The sequence below is a fragment of the Leuresthes tenuis genome, unplaced genomic scaffold (genome assembly GCF_036924035.1).
Source record: "Leuresthes tenuis unplaced genomic scaffold, fLeuTen1.0.hap1 SCAF_18, whole genome shotgun sequence".
Taxonomy (NCBI): Eukaryota; Metazoa; Chordata; class Actinopteri; order Atheriniformes; family Atherinopsidae; genus Leuresthes; species Leuresthes tenuis.
This window is the reverse complement of record NW_027325372.1, coordinates 28,223,814-28,244,455: the sequence shown is the minus strand read 5'-3', so window position 1 is coordinate 28,244,455 and position 20,642 is coordinate 28,223,814. Positions and strand designations below refer to the sequence as shown.

General features: G+C 42.2%; 2 non-coding genes across 2 annotated transcripts; one reads left to right on the top strand and one right to left on the bottom strand.

Moving 5' to 3' along the window:
* The first annotated feature begins 15,208 nt into the window (after positions 1 to 15,208).
* Positions 15,209 to 15,398, top strand: LOC140275951 (U2 spliceosomal RNA). Its single transcript, XR_011908650.1, has one exon. It is a non-coding gene; the product is annotated as a U2 spliceosomal RNA (small nuclear RNA).
* Positions 15,399 to 20,189: 4,791 nt separating this feature from the next.
* Positions 20,190 to 20,376, bottom strand: LOC140276179 (U2 spliceosomal RNA). Its single transcript, XR_011908854.1, has one exon. It is a non-coding gene; the product is annotated as a U2 spliceosomal RNA (small nuclear RNA).
* Between the last annotated feature and the right edge of the window lie 266 nt (positions 20,377 to 20,642).

Sequence of the window (20,642 nt, the reverse complement as noted above, 5' to 3'; positions counted from 1 at the left end):
TCTGCTCTTGTGAAAAAGCAAACAGCGGTGCAGGATGGAAGTTTCAGGGAGCCCAAGATGAAACTTTCTTTTAATCTGCTGAGAAAAGAGAGTGAATGCGAAGTGGACTTTAACACGGCTCTGGGAGCGAGCCGAGTGCGGGCTAACCGGGAGAATTGCTTGAAAGAAACGCGACACCGAATGAGTGGTCAGAACAAAGCCTCAATACGGTGTTCCCGTGGTGTTTGTGGCTGCCTTGTCTTTTTCACAGAGTAAAAGACAAGGCAGCCATCGAATAGATTGTTTCTACTTGGTCAGCCGAGGAGCAGGGGGGGGGGGCAAGCGTCTCAACCAAGCAAAGCTCACCAAGTAGGAACAATCGGGCCCTTTTCGATGGCTGCAACACCTGTAAGAGATATTGATGCGAGACCCGATCAAATGCTTTTTCAAAGTCTAAATTTAAGATGACAAGCCGGGTGTTTCTGTCTCTAGCGTAATCAATGATGTCTCGAATCAGTACGAGGCTGTCGGTGAGTTGTCTCCCTGAGATGGCACAAGCTTGGTCTGGGTGAATTACCTCCTCTAAAACAGAGGACATCCGTGTCGCTAAAACCTTGCTAAAAAGTTTACAGTCAAAGTTTAAAAGTGTGATTGGCCTCCAATTCTTTAGGTCAGTCTTATAATTTTTTTTATAAAGTAGAGTCACTATTCCCACTCTAAAACTGTCAGGCAGTCGGTCGAGTTTTTCAAAATCTTTAAAAACATCTAAAATGTCTGATGATAAAAGGTCCCAATAGGTCAGATAGAATTCTGCAGGAAGCCCGTCTAAACCCGGAGCTCGACTTCTCTTAAAACCTGTTAGGCATTTTTTTAACTCTAAAGCAGTAAAATTCTGTGTCAAGTGTGCATTCTCTTTTACGGTTTTGTCAACGAATTTTAAGATTTCTGCCGATGTTTCCAAGTGCACTGGTTTCTCTTTGTACATGTTACTATAAAAGGTATGTACAGTTTCAATCATCTCTTGTGTGGATTTTGTTAAAAACCCATCTTCTCTTTTTAGATTTTGATTACACTCCTTTTTATTTATAACTTTCTTTCTTTTTCACCTTCCTCAATTTCCTGCTCCCTGCTTCTTACAAAAATTCCTTTACTCTTTATTTCTGCTAAAACTGACATTTCCTTTTTGACATCTTTGATTTCTTCTTTAAAGTCTATGCCACACTGATTTAGTTTAAAGTAGCGCTGTAAGCGTTTATGTAGTCCCATCATACATCTATTCTCTTTCCTTTTTTTACGTTTACCTTGCTGTTTAAAAAAAGTCTGGGTCGTTTCCTTCACCATTTCCCACCATTGTGCATGTGTTTCGTAGAGGTCTTGAAGGGTCTGCCACTCTTTATAACATTCCCTGTACTGACTGACTATGATTTCATCCTCCAACAGGGAACAGTTGAGTTTCCACAGACCACTTCCTACCGTCACACCAGAAGGGGGTGAAAGGGTGCAGGAGAGCATAAGGTGGTCTGAAAAGAAAACAGGGGTTAATCTAACATCAGTGGGTGGGCAATCTCTAGTAAAGAAATAATCAATGCGAGAGGCTCTGGTGCCATCATGACTAAACCAGGTGAAGCCCTCCTCTCTGGGATGCATGGTTTTAAAACAGTCAGTAAGCTTAAAATCCCTGCATATGCCCTGAAGTAAAATCGAAGTCTTATCCACTTTAAAATCTACCCCTGCTCTTTTTCTATCTTTCCTGCTCAAGATACAGTTAAAATCCCCTCCTACAACTAAAGGTACTTGCCCTAGCATGTAAAGCTGTATATCTTCTAAAAGGTCATACCTTTCATTTTTTCCATTGAAACCATAAATATTTAAGAGGTTAAAGTCTTGCCCCATAAAATTCAAGTGTGCTAAAAGTGCCCGTCCGTCTCTCACCACTGTGCTACCTTTCACCAGAACATGCGGATTTTTAATTAGAATGGCCACACCATCATTTTTATTTTGATTTGAGCCACTCCATATCGATAAATGGGGCCACATTTCCTCCCATTGTCTATGGTTTTATAAAAAAGGTAGTCCACATTCTTGTATTAAAAACACATCTGATTTAATGGAGTCTAAGAAGGATAAAATACTCTGGGCTCTTGTCTTTGATTTCACACTTCTCACATTTAGTGTTGAGAAGGTGAGAACCATTAAAAGCATAAAGGAAAGTAGGTATGTCATTTTCGTTTTTCTAAGTTATCAAAACAAATTACACACAGGTTATTTCTTGGGAAACTAGCTCTTCCTTCATTTCTTTAGGTGAAAAGTGAGTAGGGTGATCTATATTTCCTTTTCGGACTCTCGGTGTTGGCCTCTGACGCAATGTTGCATTTAACTTTGAGTCCCTGGGGGTTGATTGCAGAGCTGAAGTTAAAAAGGAGACCTCATTTCGTGAGTCGGAGGGGAAGACTCTAGGTTCTTCCACTGAAGAACTGTCTGAAAGGGACCTAACCCTTCCCCTCTTCTCTGATACCACTGGGGAATCAGAGGCTCAGATGCCGTCCTCTTCGGCTGTTGACCTTCGGGGAGGTGAGTATCTTGAGACGCTGTGTCGCTCAGCCTACTTTATTGGCTGAGCGACACAGCCAATAAAGTAGGCGCACATATTTTTTCACTTCTTCTCATAGTCATTGTCAGGCCCCGAAGAAATGTGTGATGTGCAGTGCAAATCAGTAGGTTGCATGAAATCAGAAAGGGGTGAAACTAACGCTTTTGCTTCTTCCACTAGTTGTTGTGAAAAAGGAGAGCTGGGAAGTTTCCACTCATAAGCATATGTAAGTGCCGATGAATCAAACTGCACTGCTGTGAAAACTTTGTCAGGCTGTAACATAACCTTAACACCCTCTGGTGTAGAAGTTAAAATAATGCCTAATTTACACATGAGATCACAGCCCATCAGGTTAATGGGACACAACTCTGATAACAAAAATGAGTGTTTGAAGGAGAGCTCATCGGGAGTGACAACACGCAATGGGCATTGTCATTTTCTCCTTCACAACCTGGCCTGAGGCAGACATACAGTAAACGTGGTTTCCACTTAACTTTGGAGGACAATCAAACTCCCCTGGCGTCACTACTGATGAACATAAGTTCCTATATTCTGAAAGAAATATCTTTGCTCTAGGACGGAAATAGCATGCAAAACTTTACTACGTGAATCACAGTCAGCAAGCGTTTCATCACTCTTCAGCTGTGGACAGTCCTTCTTCCAGTGTCCAGTCTGGCCACAGTAAAAACAAATATTCGGATCATAGCTCTGGCGTGGCCCATTTCGACCTCCTCTCCCACACGTCCACGTCTTCAACTTCGGCCTCGTCCTCTTTTTACACCAACTGCGTAATACATGGTCATGGCTGCCAAATGCAGCTCCTTTTCACACTTGTCCCTTTTGGTTGTCTTACGCGTCTCAACTTGGTTATGAGCATGGCAAACATATCGCGAACGTCAGCCAAACGAGGACCCTCACACCATCCCAATGTTCTTTACTTCAGTGGCGACATCTGGCATGAGGCCTTTAATTATTGCATTGCATGCAATACTCTCCCATGGTCCTGATTCATTACCCAAATCCCTTGGTCTCTGATGACCGCTGTGCTTGCTGACTTCCTCAAGGATGCGGTGTACAAAATCATCAGTCCCTTCACCGGGTTTCTGTTTGCAGGTGTAAATGTGGGACATATTGATTTTGGTTGGAAATATAGTGGTGATGGCTTGACACAGTCTTTGGATGGCTGCTTCATATTGAGCGTTATCATTATGTCCTCGTTCACTGTTGGTAGGTCGCAAATCCAGTTGTAGCATACTGGCCTCTATTTTGCAGAGGTCGGTCGGTTTGAACTTTTTTGCCAATATGCGACGCAATTCAACCCCAGTCGGGCAGATTGGGCGCAGAAATCTCGCAACTCGTCAGCAAAATGGGGTCCAGAAATCTCTGGATCTGGTAAGCATTGTTATGCTTCCATGATGTCAGTCTCAGTCCAGGGTCGATAAACCAGTAATGGTCCAGTGGGAACTGCAACTTTAACCATAGGCATGGTTTGAATCTGGTTTTGTTTTTTCTCACGTTTAGATCTCTGAAGTCCAGATTGTGGGTAAAGGATTTTTGTCACTTGCGTTAAAAGTTCTTGGGCAGGTACGCTGGAGAACCAAACATCTTCCTTTTCCTCATCATCAGACCTATGTAACTGATGTTGTGAGAATGATGGAATTTCTTCCCGAGGGAGGATGGAAGAAGTCCCTTCTTCCCGAGAGCCAGAGGCTTGTGGCAGGGCTGGCTGTTGTTGTTGCAGGGCAGGAGTCCAGGTCTGGATCCGGCACAGCTAATACTAAATTATTATCATCATTCCGTCATGGCATTTGTTTAACATTTTCCTTTCTTTCTCTTAATACACTTTATTTTTTCCAAAATTCTATACCTTTCTTACTTCTTATTTAAACTCAATTTTCTTTTTTTTGCTTCATCTCTTTCTCATATTTGCAAAACTTTTCTTCTAATTTTCTTATTTCTAACATACTAAAAGAACCTTCAGGTGGAAAACCTCTGGACCATATGTCTTTTTCATTTCATCATGCTTAGGTCCCCCGGTAGGGTCAAAAGTCTGAGACCTACTGTTTCCCATTCTCAGACTTGGAATGGGGAAATATATTCCTTCACTCAAGGGACGTCTCCAATGAGGACCTTAATCTGTACTCACACTTCTTCGGAGTACTTCACACTTCTTCGGACTGCTTCAAAAGTTTCACTTACCCATGAAATCTCTGTCTCACTAATGACACAACCGGGAAACACTCTTTTATTCAAATAAAAACTAAACAGCAGTCCTATCGTCTCAGACTATCATATTTCAAAAATGATCCCAGCGCTGGTATTCAAGAAAAGGACCTGCCAGTCCTCTCTCTCAGAAAAGGCCTTGGAGGTATGAGGCTGGAACAGCTACTTCAGTCCAGGCTGGCCATGCACTGCGATCCGGTCCAGAGACACCAGTCGAGGGATCCTGTTCGTGACGCCAAAATTGTGGTGGAAATTTAGTAACGCACAGAGTCAGTTATTTTCTTCTGAGGAGATAAGAGGCTTTAATAATAATATCTTGAAAGAGAGAACAACACAGTACAGAATACAGAGTTGCTCTGACCACTGAAGCAAAAACACACAGTTATATTGCCCGCTCATCACGTCATCTGTCTTTGGTTGATAGTTGATTGTTCTTCTAACTTTCCTCCCCAACCATCAGTTTAGGTTACCCAAAAGGAGTGTATTGCTCCATCACAAGTATGCTTCTTTCACATACAGGGTAATATGAAGAATTTTATGCCTAAAACCTATTTAGACATGCAAAAATATGAAGGACAAAGCAGTTTTAACTTGGTTTGAGTGAAGGAATTCATTTTATATCAAAATCCGGAATTGTGTAGAACTCGTGAAAAGAAGCTTATTCTTGGATTCCTGAAAAAATTTAGTGTTGTTGTTTCCTATCCTGAAACGTACTACGTTCGTTTTTGTTTAAAGCTATTTAGACATGGATAAATATGAAGGACAAAGCAGTTTTAACTTGGTTTGAGTGAAGGAATTCATTTTATATCAAAATCCGAAATTGTGTAGAACTCGTGAAAATAAGCTTATTCTCGGATTCCTAAAGGTTTAGTGTTGTTCTTTCCTATCCTGCAAAGTACAACGTTCTTTTTTGTTTAAAGCTATTTAGACATGGATAAATATGAAGGAAAAAGCAGTTTTAACTTGGTTTGAGTGAAGGAATTCATTTTATATCAAAATCTGGAATTGTGCATTATGTCAGCCGAATTGTAGTCTGAATACATTTATGCCAAACAGATTTGCTTTGCCAAGGGAAGTTTTATAAATGTTTATTGTTTATGTTTACAATATATAAACTAGCAGAATAATTAATTCATCCTCCTGGTCCCTCCCACCCCGGAGAGGGCAGCCAGAGACTGGCTGCAATAGGCATCCCCGCTACCTGGGACCCAACACAGGGCAGGAGGGCCTGATGTCCACCAGGCTCGGGGCCTGCAGTCACCATATTCCGGGAGCTACTGTACCCCCAGAAGGAACCCATCCCGCCCCACCCCACTCAACCCAACCCCACCCCGGAGGACCTCTACAAAAACAAACAAACAACAACAAAAATCAAACAAACAAACAAACAAATCACCCGGTCACACCAGTCGCAGCAGCGAGACCCACCATCACCCAGGCCCCCCCAGGCCCCCCCCAACAGGGGAAAAGCACACCCCCACACAGACCCCCTCCCCCTCACCGCACGCCCCAACACCCTAAAGAAAATAACCACCTGCGGACACCTTGGAGTTCCCAGAGCAACAAGGCCGGCACCAGGACCTGCACCAACCCACGCATATTGTGGCATGTCCAGGGCAACCCAGACCCCCCAGGCACAGGCAGGGCCCCGCCCCGGGCGCAAGGCAGCGGCAAGCCACCAGGTCCAGGCCCAGCTCCACCACCCACGCCAGAGCGGCCCGGTCACCCGGTACAGAGCCAGCAGCCACCACCCCAAGGCCCCTAAGGGACCCCGCCCCACACCGCAAGACAGCCCCACCCGCAAGCCCCCAAAACTGCCCTCCAAGCCCGACACACAGTCCCCCCCAGCAATGACCAACCCGGTCCCCACGACCCGAGAGACCACCAGACGCCCGAAGCCACACAGCCCCCCCCAGCACACACCCAACCGCCCAGAGCGACGGGACAGCAACCCACCACCAACACTATGTGATCAAGCTAATCAGAGGAGACCAGAGAGAATTAAATTCAGCCAATTGATGTTTTGAGGAGGCAGACATTGTTTCCATGCTAATATAATCTAAAAGAAAATTTCTAAACTGGTTAATACACAGATTGTTCTTCGCTTTCCAGTTCATGAGAATAGTTTTCTTTGCTATACATAACACTGTGAGGATCATGTGTGCTAAGCTAAATTCCACGTTGATGTTGTCTAAGTCACCCAGTATGCACAGTGTGGGGCATGCAGGAATGCTACACTTTAGCCATGTTGATAGGTCCGCACAGACTTCAAGCCAGAACTTCTGGACAGGCGCACAAAAAAACAAAGCGTGTGCATAATCATCAGGTGTGTTATCTGTGCAATGTGAGCAGATGTTTGAGTGTGTTAGACCCATCCTGAACATCCTTTGTCCTGTATAGTGTGTTCTATGAAGAATTTTGTATTGTATGAGCTGTAAATTAGGATTTTGAGTCATTCTGAAGGTGTTCAAACATATTTGTGGCCAGAAGCTATGACTAGAACTGATGGATAAATCTGCCTCCCATTTTGGGGATGGTAGAGACATTGTGTCATCTATCTTAGACAATAATTCATATATTTTTGATAGTAGTTTTGGGGTGCAGATGCTTAGAAATTCTGCTACCCTAATCGGGAGTTGTAAGTCTGGTTGGTGGAGGATATATTTCTTTGTTATTATAGACTTAAGTTGTTGATATTCTAGGAATTTATTGCTGCCTATCTCATGTTGTGATATGAGCTCATCAAATGAAATAAAATGTCCATTTTGGATTATATGTTCCAGATGTTTGATTCCTTTGATCTTCCAGAGAGTAAAGTTTAGCATTTTTTTGTTTTGCAGGATGTCAGGATTGTTCCAGATGGGTGTAAGCTTACACGGGACAAGTGAAGACTTTGTTATTTTAAGAAATTCCCACCAGGCTGTCAGAGAGGTGCTGATGTTAATGCTTTTGAAACATTTGTGATTTTTTACGTTTTGACTAATAAGTGGCAGGTCAGAGATTTCCAGATTATCACACAATGCTTGTTCTATATTTATCCATGTTCATCTATTGGGCTAGGTTTAAACCATTTTGATATATACCGTAACCTATTGGCTAAGGAATAGTGCTGAAAATTAGGTAAATCTAATCCACCACTGTCCTTGGTCTTCTGGTCTTCTGTCTTCTGTTTGTTTTTCCACAGAAATTTGGAGATGCATGAATCTAGTGACTTAAACCAAGTAGCAGGTTGGTTTTATGGGGATCATTGAGAACAAATAGTTAACTTTTGGTAGTATCATCATTTTAATGGTTGTAACTCTCCCCATAAGTGATATAGGTAAGGACTTCCAACGAGAGAGATTGTCCTCTACTGTCTTTAATAATTGCACATAAATTAGCTTTGTTAGCTCTGAGAGCCTGGAGGAAATGTTTATGCCTAAATATCTAATATTTCCTGACTGTAAAGTGATCGCAGGTATATTCTGGACCCTACAGTTAATGGGCAGAACTGTGGTCTTAGACCAATTGATAGAGTAGTCAGAAAGTGCTGAGAATTTATTTATGAGTGTGATCGTGTGAGTGAGAGACGTCTGTGAGTTCTGAAGGAAAAGTAATACATCATCAGCATAAAGACTTATTTTATGCTCAATATTTTGGGGTTGGATGTCTTTAATATTTCTATCTTGTCTGATAGCAGCTGCTAAAGGTTTGATGAAATTAGCAAAAAGTGAGGGAGAAAGTGAGCAACCCTGTCTTGTACTTCTCTGCAGACTGAAGCTTGGAGAAGTTTGATCATTTGTCCTGACACTTGCATTTGGGGAGTCAGTTATTTTCTTGTGAGGAGATAAGAGACTTTAATAATAATATCTTGCAAGAGAGAACAACACAATACAGAATACAGAGTTGCTCTGACCACTGAAGCAAAAACACACAGTTATATTGCCCGCTCATCACGTCATCTGTTTTTGGGTATAATTGATTGTTCTTCTAACTTTCCTCCCCAACCATCAGTTGAGGTTACCCAGACACACTCGTAAATACCAGCCTAACCCTGTCCCCCCTAAAGTGCAGCTATCTCATTATAACAAGCCCACCATTGTAAAGAGGAATTTAAGAAAACAGGGCAGGGTGGTACCTTGCAGCTCGGTCATTTGCAGGTTATACACAGTAACACTCAATACAATGCATATAAGAATTATTTTCCATTACATTCCTCCCTTTTGATTATAATAATACCATTATATTAATCAACCCAAAAGAAACAAGGAAAATAATAACTTTATCTGTAAAACATCAGCCTGCATTTGCACACAACGTGAGTTTAAAATGCAGGCATCATAGTAATAAAGGGTCCAATGATAAACAATCAAAACATGAACAATTAAACATGATTATCTTCATCCCTCTCTAAGTCAGCGTCACTAGAGGAAAAATTTTGAAAGCAAGAAAGTTATTTGAGTCATTTGGTCTTTTTCACACTGTTGTTTAGATGGACTACATAAAAGGATGTCATCCACATACTGCAAAAGAGCAGAGCCTGTGGTTGATTGAAGTTAATCCAGACTAGCTTTGAGGGCAGCATTGTAAATAGTGGGACTTTCACAGTACCCCTGGCATAACCAGGTAAAAGTCCAAGATCTCCCTTCAAACTAAAAAGCAAACCAAAATGGGCTATCAGGGTGCACTGGCGACAAGTCAACCACTGAGAAAAACTGTGCATCTGATGTAATTTGAGACAAAATAGTGTGTGGGTTGGGCACAGTAGGAGCATGTGGCTGAACTGCAGCATTCACCGCTTGGAGGTCCTGTACAAAACGCCATTCATCTGGCTGGCCAGCATCTTTAATCTTTTTAACAGGAAACAATGGAGTAAGCACAGGTGAATTTTCAAAAGGAACAATAACGCCTGTTTTCTGAAAAGATTGAAAAACAGGTTTAATCCCTTTAATTGCTTCAGGCTTAAAAGGGTATTGTTTTTTACATGGACAAAAGTCTGATTTAGGGGTGACAATTACTGGTTCACAGCCTTTTATCAACCCCACATCATATTTGCTCTTAGCCCAAAGATCATTGGGCACTTCAGCCAACATGGGTATCGAAGACAAATCTGTTTCAGATAAAAAACATGCTTCAAAATGTGATTCTGTGGTAGGAATTAAGTCCACAGTTCTTTGACAATGCATTGTACTCAAAAATGTTTTTTTGTATGCTGACAATCGTTCAGAAAACATAAAATTTGGATCAGCAGGTGAAACAGTCCACTCCATTTCTTTCTGACATGTAGCAACAAACTCTCCCACACCTTGTCACTGCCAGTGTGTACGTTTGGCCAAGGAAATGTGAGGGCGAGTACCACAAACATTAAAAAAATCGAAGTGCTCTGGAGTGAGCGACACAGCCAATAAAGTAGGCGCACATATTTTTTCACTTCTTCTCATAGTCATTGTCAGGCCCCAAAGAAATGTGTGATGTGCAGTGCAAATCAGTAGGTTGCATGAAATCAGAAAGGGGTGAAACTAACGCTTTTGCTTCTTCCACTAGTTGTTGTGAAAAAGGAGAGCTGGGAAGTTTCCACTCATAAGCATATGTAAGTGCCGATGAATCAAACTGCACTGCTGTGAAAACTTTGTCAGGCTGTAACATAACCTTAACACCCTCTGGTGTAGAAGTTAAAATAATGCCTAATTTACACATGAGATCACAGCCCATCAGGTTAATGGGACACAACTCTGATAACAAAAATGAGTGTTTGAAGGAGAGCTCATCGGGAGTGACAACACGCAATGGGCATTGTCATTTTCTCCTTCACAACCTGGCCTGATGCAGACATACAGTAAACGTGGTTTCCACTTAACTTTGGAGGACAATCAAACTCCCCTGACGTCACTACTGATGAACATAAGTTCCTATATTCTGAGAGAAATATCTTTGCTCTAGGACGGAAATAGCATGCAAAACTTTACTACGTGAATCACAGTCGGCAAGCGTTGCTTCACTACACAGAGCAGGAAAAATGTGTGAGTGTGTTTGTGCTATCACCCATTAGTGGAGGCTCCGCTGCCGCGTGACGTCCAGAACCTGCCTCCCACCCTCAGTCAGCCTTTTGCCCAATTTCATCACTTTTTAGCTGTGGACAGTCCTTCTTCCAGTGTCCAGTCTGGCCACAATAAAAACAAATATTCGGATCATAGCTCTGGCGTGGCCCATTTCGACCTCCTCTCCCACACGTCCACGTCTTCGACTTCGGCCTCGTCCTCTGTTTACACCAACTGCGTAATACATGGTCATGGCTGCCAAATGCAGCTCCTTTTCACACTTGTCCCTTTTGGTTGTCTTACGCGTCTCAACTTGGTTCTGAGCATGGCGAGCATATCGGCGAACGTCAGCCAAACGAGGACCCTCACACCATCCCACGTAAATGTTCTTTACTTCAGTGGCGACATCTATATAATATTGTCTGGGTCCCGTTAAAACATGTATTTGTCTTGTTTGCTTTAAAACAAGTATTCCCCATTTTCTATCCCTTCAGTAGCCAACCAGTTTGTATGGAGTACACTGGAGCAACTTGACTGATCAGTAAAACACTGCTTTTGTTGTCACCGCAAGGCTTCCCCCGTCGGTTGTTTCACTGAGACACTACTGAGTAACTACAACTCAACCCAGTTTATACACATAACATTCATATACATACTAACAAACAAACAAACAATAATTTATCGCAATTTTCTCATCTCTGTTTGAACGTACACCCAGGTAAATATTCCTGTAGTCTTCTCATACCGACTATGGACCCATTCATTGTTTAACTTCACTGTTTTGCAAATCCTAATTGAATATTACACATTGACATTGAACTTTACTGGATAAGCAGGTCTTCATTGCATTCAGCAGCCTATATGTGAGCATCTATGTGTAAGCTGTTCTTCTTTGCATTTATCAGCAGCAAGCAATTCTTCACTGCACATGCATATGTAAATAGTAAAACAATTCCAATGTGTTAGCGAAACCTTCTATATCACAGTGGTTTCTAAGATCTATTTTAAGTTCTTTGCCATCAGTGAGATGACATAGCTTACAAAGTGTGTCAAATTATCACTGAAGATCTTTTCAGGAATTTCAAATCTAGAAATGAGTTATTTTACGCGTGATTTTGCTACTGACAGTGCATCTGCTTGTGCACATGGAAATATTTCAGACCATTTGGTAAAAACATCTGTTGTCACTGAGCAGAATCGTTTCCCTTAACATTAATTTAGTTCAATGAAATCTACACAATAATGAAATAATGAAATCCAAACAAATATGTTGAAAAAGATACACTGGCTTAGGGAATTATCTTCGTTTTGGTCTTAGATTGCCCTGTGGAATGTATTTTGCACATATTTGACCTGCTAGACAAAACTTTATTCATTTATTTATTCTAAAAAAAAAAATTCAATAATAAGTAAAACCATATGCTGTAAAAACCTTGTTCATTATTGCTTCCATCCCTCCTGTTGAGACATGACATGGTCCGTGGCTCAATACTGCAGCATATTTAAACAAATTCTTTGGCAGTATGGTTTTCCTTCCGGTCATTCATACGAGTCTATTGTAAATGGCAATTGAATAACATCTAATAATGCTAAAATATTTGTAGTTTATACATTTAGCTGTGGATGTCAACATACCTGTTTTTCCAATGCTGTGTTAACACATGTACAGTTGAGAAGGCATACTGACTGTCAGTGTAAACGTTAACAACCTTTTTGTTATTTAATTTACAAGCTTCAGTTAAAGCTACCAATTCGACTGCTTGAACAGAGTAATTTTTTGGTAGTGGTTGTTTTAAGAAAACTTCAGTTTCTGTTACTACTGCAAATCCTGTAGCATTTGTGCCATCAGGGTTTTTTGCTTGACCTGTTGAATAAATATAGTTATTTCTGCATTTTCATAACGTATATCAGTTAAGTCTGGCCTGGGTAAAACACTGATGGTTATTTCTGACATGCAATCATGAGGCTTTCCATCTGTGGGGTAGGTAGCAGTGTGGATGGATTAAGTGTAGTACATCTCTCGACAACAAGGTGTGGCTGTGAAAGAAGAACTGTTATGTAGGAGAGATGTCTGGTAAAGATATTTTGTTAAGTAACCATATCACAGCCACTGCATGAGGTACCTTAAGTGTTAATGGGTGAAATAACACCATTATTGTTGATGCCTGCACTGCCAATGGCTTCTGGCCATTGATTCAAAAGTACGATCTCGTCCCTGTTTCCCCCTTTCAGTGGACACTGGCCCCTAATTACCGCAATTCAGCAGGGGGTCTTTCATTAGGAGTACTGGACTCCCCCGTGCACGGTTTCAGCTCCGACCCTGGAAAGCGGAAAAAACGTTGAGATCTGGTTTGAGGACCCAATTGTTGAGAAAAGTCTCTCAATGAGACTCAGAGTTGCTGGAGTCAGTTAATGCAAATGTTTAATCTTGCAGCAAGTTCAAGAATGTGTGTGTGTATGGGTGTATGTGTGCGAACGTGTGTGAGTTTGTGTGTGTGAGAGTTTAAAGAACCTGTTATCCACATGCCGGTCTTAAGTAGTATGGCACAGGTCAAGCCTGTCTCATCTTTTTTGGAAGGTCCAGCGCTCGGCCGTAACCCTTCTGTCTGTTTGGACTCTCACATACACTCTCACAACAAAACTTTTTAGCCCCTTAAATTCATAAAACAGACATGGTGCAGTTATTTCCATTCTAGAAAATAAGAGTAATCACCACCATTCCTATAAATTCTGGATATTCTAACAATCTGAATCTTTTTTAAATGTTCGATGAAGCCCTTTGCTGTTCTGTTTAGAGACTCAGCTGATCATAAACCAAGTTTTGCTCTTGAACCAAGCTTCTAAACTCTTCACCTTTTTCATTTCTCAGTTAGTATTCACTTTAAAACTGATTAAAAGAAAAATTAAATGAATGCCTATCAACAAATATGGGATCTAAACTCTAGTGCTTTCTCTAAAATAATTTCCTTTCTCAATTCAGAAATGTGTGTGTGTAAGTCACAACACCCGTGACACCAAAATGGCTTTCTTTTCTCTCTTTTCTCTACACTCTGCACTGTGAGCACACACACCAAATCAGAAAGGCTTTTTTCTCTCTTTTCTACATTATGGACTGTGGGGACACAAAACCGCTCTCTCTCTTTTTTTTTTTTGATTGTGTGCCAGGGCGTGGTCTCACGTATTAGATTATGCTTAAGACACGAATGGGTTTATCAGTCACATCAGAATCCATACATACTGATCCTCCCGTAATAAAATGGTCGGATCTTATCAAACACACTTTGTTTCTTGTGACAAGTCAGCGAAACAGCGTATACACGTCAAGACACTGAATCAAGTTTGCCACAAGAACTCATAAGTTTGGCAGTATTGCTCTGCCGTCAGCAATCATACACCCATTTTATTTTCATGAGACATGTGCAGGCACCTGTTCATCTACTGTTCTATCACTATGAATTAGTTTATCTATTATCAATAAGGATACTTCTACAACTACTATCAAAGTATGTCCAGACTTCTTATGTTGTCAGTTGCTATATATGAATAAGTGGGTTGCTACTGAAAAGCATTAAGCATGTCACACAGCCCAAACATATAACATTTCAGGACACACCACACAGTTAACAACCACAGTGAAGCGTGTCAAAGCCCAAACATGTAACATTCAACAGGACACTTACACAACACATTCAAATCAAACAGTCAGACAACATACAAGAACAAATACCCCAGCCGGCATTGCTCCCTGCCTATTTTCCTACAACTCACTATGTGTGCGCACACCTTTATTCACAAACTCTTCAACTTATACTCTTTTACCGAAGCTGCTACAGCTCGATTGGCCAAATACCCTTAGATCCTATTTCGGTGAATTTGACATCTGCCTTGTATGTAACAGATTAGCAGTTTAGCAGTTTTAATTTAGTTTGAGTGAAGGAATTCATTTTATAGCAAAATCCGAAATCGTGAAGAACTCATGAAAGTAAGCTTATTCTCGGATTCCTGAAACTTTAGATTTGCTCTTTCTTTTACTGCAAAGTACAACGTTGAGCAGCACTAATGAGTTGTTTCTATTTTTGGCAGGCTTTACCTTTGCGGATGAAGCCCTTTCTGTCTGTGCAAAAGAAATCTTGTTACTGTGCAGAGTGACTTCTCTGAGTAGAGTCGCCTTACTTGTTGCGACTGTGCCGATGTTCGAAGCTGGAGTGCAAAGTTGTTGCTTGAATGGTGCTCGCTGGAGCGTGTGGTAGTGTAAAGTTATACCATTTAAAAGGGCTGAAGAGTGCTCAGTGCAGCGGGTGGGCGGAGGTGCAAAGTGACACTATGGCCATAAAAAGAACACCGCTACAAGTGCGCATTGTGCCAGGAAGGGCCCTCGGACGTGAACCAGTGGACAGTTATCGCTTCTCTGCCTTTTGGCTAAGATCAAGTGTAGTATCTGTTCTTATCAGTTTAATGTCTGATATGTCCTCTATGCGAGACTACATATTAAATGGATTTTTATCAATAGGAGTTGAAAAAGGAGCTTGCTCCGTTCACTCCAAGCATCGACCCGGTACTGCAGTGCCGCTGGGAACGGTGCGCTCTCCTCTGCTCTTGTGAAAAAGCAAACAGCGGTGCAGGATGGAAGTTTCAGGGAGCCTAAGATGAAACTTTCTTTTAATCTGCTGATAAAAGAGAGTGAATGCGAAGAAGACTTTAACACGGCTCTGGGAGCGAGCCGAGTGCGGGCTAACCAGGAGAATTGCTTGAAAGAAACGCGACACCGAATGAGCGGTCAGAACAAAGCCTCAATACGGTGTTCCTGTGGTGTTTTTATAAAATGCGGTGTAAAAAAAGGTGTGAATGCCCCATAGAAAACTAAAAGGTGGAGCGGAAGTGTTCGGCTGCAAGAAGGTGTGAATGTCCGACTATATTTGGTGAAAAGCAGGTGAAGCAAGGTCTGAATGCCCAATCTTACATCATCAAAAGCGAGATCAGAGGTGTTTGGCGGCAAGAAAACGGGTAAGGTGTGAATGACCGACTAAATATCAACAAAAGTGGGGGCGGAGGTCTTCGGATGCAAGTAGGTGTGAATATCCCACCATACAAGTATGGTGGAGAGGAAGCTGTGAATAGCCGACCATAGTTTGCAAAAAGTGGGTGAGAAAAGGTGCGAATGTCCAACCATACATGATCAAAACAGGGAGCGGAGGTGTTTGGCTGCGACAAGGTGTGAATGTCCACCCATAATTAATGAAAAGCGGGCAACAAGTAGGTTTGAATGCCCAACCATACATCAACAAAAGCAGGAGTGGATGTGTTTGGCTAGAAGAAGGTTTGAATGTCCGAGCATAGTTTGTAAAAAGCGGGTAAGAAAAGGTGCGAATGCCCGACAAAGTATGATCAAAAGAGGGAGTGGAGGTTTTCGGCTACAAGAAGGTTTGAATGTACGACCATAGTTTGTAAAAAGCGGGTAAGAAAAGGTGCGAATGCCCGAACATACACCATCAAAAGAGGGAGCGGAGGTGTTCCGCTGAAAGACGGTGTGAATGTCCGACCATAGTTGGTAAAAAGCGGGTAAGAAAAGGTTCGAATGCCCGAATATATACCATCAAAAGCGGAAGCGGAGGTGTTCGGCTGTAAGAAGTTGTGAACGTCCGACCAAAGTTTGTAAAAAGCAGTTAAGAAAAGGTTCGAATATCCAACCAAACATAATAAAAAGTGGGAGCAGAGCTGTTCGACTGCAAGTAGGTGTGAATGTCCAGCCATAATTCCTGAAAAATGGGTAAGAAAAGGTGCGAATGCCCAACCATACATCATCAAAAGAAGAAGTGGATGTGTTCTGCTACAAGAAGGTTTGAATGTCCGACCATAGTTTGTAAAAAGTGGGTAAGAAAAAGTTCGAATGCCCGAACATACACCATCAAAAGAGGGAGCGGAGGTGTTCCGCTGTAAGACGGTGTGAATGTCCGACCATAATTGGTAAAAAGCGGGTAAGAAAAGGTTAAAATACCCGACTGTACACAATCAATAGCGGGAGCGGAGTTGTTCAGCTACAAGAAGGTGTGAAAGTCCGACCATGGTTTGTAAAACGCGGGTAAGACAAGGTGCGAATGCCCGACAATGTATGATCAAAAGAGGGAGCGGAGGTGTTCGGCTGCAAGGTCTGAATTTCCAACCGTAATTTGTAAACACCGTTGAAGAAAAGCCTCGAAAGCCCGACTATACACCATCAAAAGCGGGAGCAGAGGTGTTCAGCTGCACACAATCAGGTTTTTGCAAATTATGATCTGACATTCACACATGCTTTTGATGATGTATGGTTGGGCATTCGCACCTTTTTTTACCCATTTTTCAGGAATTATGGGTAGACATTCACACCTTCTTGCAGCTGAACACCTCCTCTCCCGCATATGATCATGTGCGGTTTGATATTCGAAAATTTTCTTTCATGTTTTCTAGCAATTATTGATTGACATTCAGACCTTCTTGCAGCTGAACCCCTCTGCTCCCGCTTTTGATGGTGTATAGTCGGGCTTTCGAGCCTTTTCTTCCCCGGTTTTTACAAATTATGGTTGGACATTCAGACCTTCTTTTAGCCGAAAACCTCTGCTCCCTCTTTTGATCATACATTGTCGGGCATTCGCACCTTTTCTTACCCGCTATCTACAAAAAATGGTCGGCCATTCACACCTTCTTGTAGCCGAACACATTCGCTCCCGCTATTGATTGTGTACAGTCGGGTATTTTAACCAACTACGGTCGGACATTCACACCTTCTTATGGCGGAACACCTCCGCTCCCTCTTTTGATGGTGTATGTTCGGGCATTCGAACCTTTTCTTACCCGCTTTTTACAAACTATGCTCGGACATTCAAACCTTCTTGTAGCCTAACACATCCAGTCCTGCTTTTGATGATGTATGGTTGGGCATTCGCACCTTTTTTTTTACCCATTTTTGAGGAATTATGGGTGGACATTCACACCTTCTTGCAGCTGAACACCTCCTCTCCCACTTATGATCATGTGCGGTTGGATATTCGAAAATTTTCTTTCATGTTTTCTAGCAATTATTGATGGACATTCAGACCTTGTTGCAGCTGAACCCCTCTGCTCCCGCTTTTGATGGTGTATAGTCGGGCTTTCGAGCCTTTTCTTCCCCGGTTTTTACAAAATTATTGTTGGACATTCAGACCTTCTTGCAGCCGAAAACCTCCGCTCCCTCTTTTGATCATACATTGTCGGGCATTCACACCTTTTCTTACCCGCTATTTACAAAAAATGGTCGGCCATTCACACCTTCTTGTAGCCGAACACATTCGCTCCCGCTATTGATTGTGTACAGTCGGGTATTTTAACCAACTACGGTCGGACATTCACACCTTCTTATGGCGGAACACCTCCGCTCCCTCTTTTGATGGTGTATGTTCGGGCATTCGAAACTTTTCTTACCCGCTTTTTACAAACTATGCTCGGACATTCAAACCTTCTTGTAGCCTAACACATCCAGTCCTGCTTTTGATGATGTATGGTTGGGCATTCGCACCTTTTTTTTTACCCATTTTTGAGGAATTATGGGTGGACATTCACACCTTCTTGCAGCTGAACACCTCCGCTCCCGCTTTTGATGGTGTATAGTTGGGCTTCCGAGCCTTTTCTTCCCCGGTTTTTACAAATTATGGTTGGACATTTAGACCTTCTTGCAGCCGAAAACCTCCGTTCCCTCTTTTGATCATACATTGTCGGGCATTCGCACCTTTTCTTATCCGCTTTTTACCAATTATGGTCGGATATTCACACCTTCTTACAGCGAAAAACCTCCGCTCCCTTTTTTGATCATTTATGGTCTGGCAATACTACCTTTTCGTACCCGTTTTTGACTAATTATGGCTGGACATTCACAGCTTCTTGCAGCCGAACACCTCTTCTCCCGCTTTTGATGATGAATGGTCCGGCATTCTTACCTTTTCTAACACATTTTTCAGCAATTATTGTCGGTCATTCACACCTTTCTCATCAGCTTTTTGCAAATTATGATCTGACATTCACACCTACTTGCAGCCGAACAACTCGGCTTCCGCTTTTGATGGTGTATATTTTGGCATTCGAACCTTTTCTTACCCGCTTTTTACCAACTATGGTCGGACATTCACACCTTCTTACAGCGGAACACCTCCGCTCCCTCTTTTGATGGTGTATGTTCTGGCATTCGAACCTTTTCTTACCCACTTTTTACAAACTATGCTCGGACATTCACACCTTCTTACAGCGAAACACCTCCGCTCCCTCTTTTGATTGTGTATGTACGGGCATTCGAACCTTTTCTTACCCGCCTTTTACAAACTATGGTCGGACATTCAAACGTTCTTGTGGCCGAACACATCCACTTCTGCTTTTCATGATGTATAGTTGGGCATTCACACCTTTTCTTACCCATTTTTCAGTAATTATTGGTGGACTTTCACACCTTCTTGTAGCCGAACAACTCCGCTTCCGCTATTGATTGTGTACAGTCGGGTTTTTTAACCTTTTCTTACCCGCTTTTTACCAACTATGGTCGGACATTCACACCGTCTTACAGCGGAACACCTCCGCTCCCTCTTTTGATGGTGTATGTTCGGGCATTCGAACCTTTTCTTACCCGCTTTTTACAAACTATGCTCGGACATTCAAACCTTCTTGTAGCCGAACACATCCACTCCTGCTTTTGATGATGTATGGTTGGGCATTCGAACCTACTTGTTGCCCGCTTTTCATTAATTATGGGTGGACATTCACACCTTGTCGCAGCCAAACACACTCCGCTCCCTGTTTTGATCATGTATGGTTGGACATTCGCACCTTTTCTCACCCGCTTTTTGCAAACTATGGTCGGCCATTCACAGCTTCCTCTCCACCATACTTGTATGGTGGGATATTCACACCCACTTGCATCCGAAGACCTCCGCCCCCACTTTTGTTGATATTTAGCCGATCATTCGCACCTTACCCGCTTTTGGCAAACTATGACCTTCTTGCAGCCAAAAACCTCTGATCTCGCTTTTGATGATGTAAGGTTGGGCATTCAGACCTTGCTTCACCTGCTTTTCACCAAATATAGTCAGACATTCACACCTTCTTGCAGCCGAACACTTCCGCTCCACCTTTTAGTTTTCTATGGGGCATTCACACCTTTTTTTACACCGCATTTTATAAAAACACCACAGGAACACCGTATTGAGGCTTTGTTCTGACCGCTCATTCGGTGTCGCGTTTCTTTCAAGCAATTCTCCTGGTTAGCCCGCACTCGGCTCGCTCCCAGAGCCGTGTTAAAGTCTGCTTCGCATTCACTCTCTTTTCTCAGCAGATTAAAAGAAACTTCCATCCTGCACCGCTGTTTGCTTTTTCACAAGAGCAGAGGAGAGCGCACCGTTCCCAGCGGCACTGCAGTACCGGGTCGATGCTTGGAGTGAATGGAGCAAGCTTCTTTTTCAACTCCTATTGATAAAAATCCATTTAATATGTAGTCCTTGCATAGACATATCACATATTAAACTGATAAGTACAGATACTACACTTGATCTTAGCCAAAAGGCTAGAACCAGAATCATTCTTCAGGAATCCGAAAATAAGCTCTATTTTATGAGTTATGCACGAATTCGGATTCTCCTATAAAACGAATTCCTTAACTCAAACCAAGTTAAGACTGCTTTGTCCTTCATATTTATTCATGTCTAATCAAGTTTCAACGATAAACAACGTTGTACTTTGTAGAATGAGAAAGAACTTCTTCAGCAATAAGCATCTCTCGACATATGACGAAGTACAGATTTTGCTATAAAATGAATTCCTTCTATCAGCCTGACTTAAAA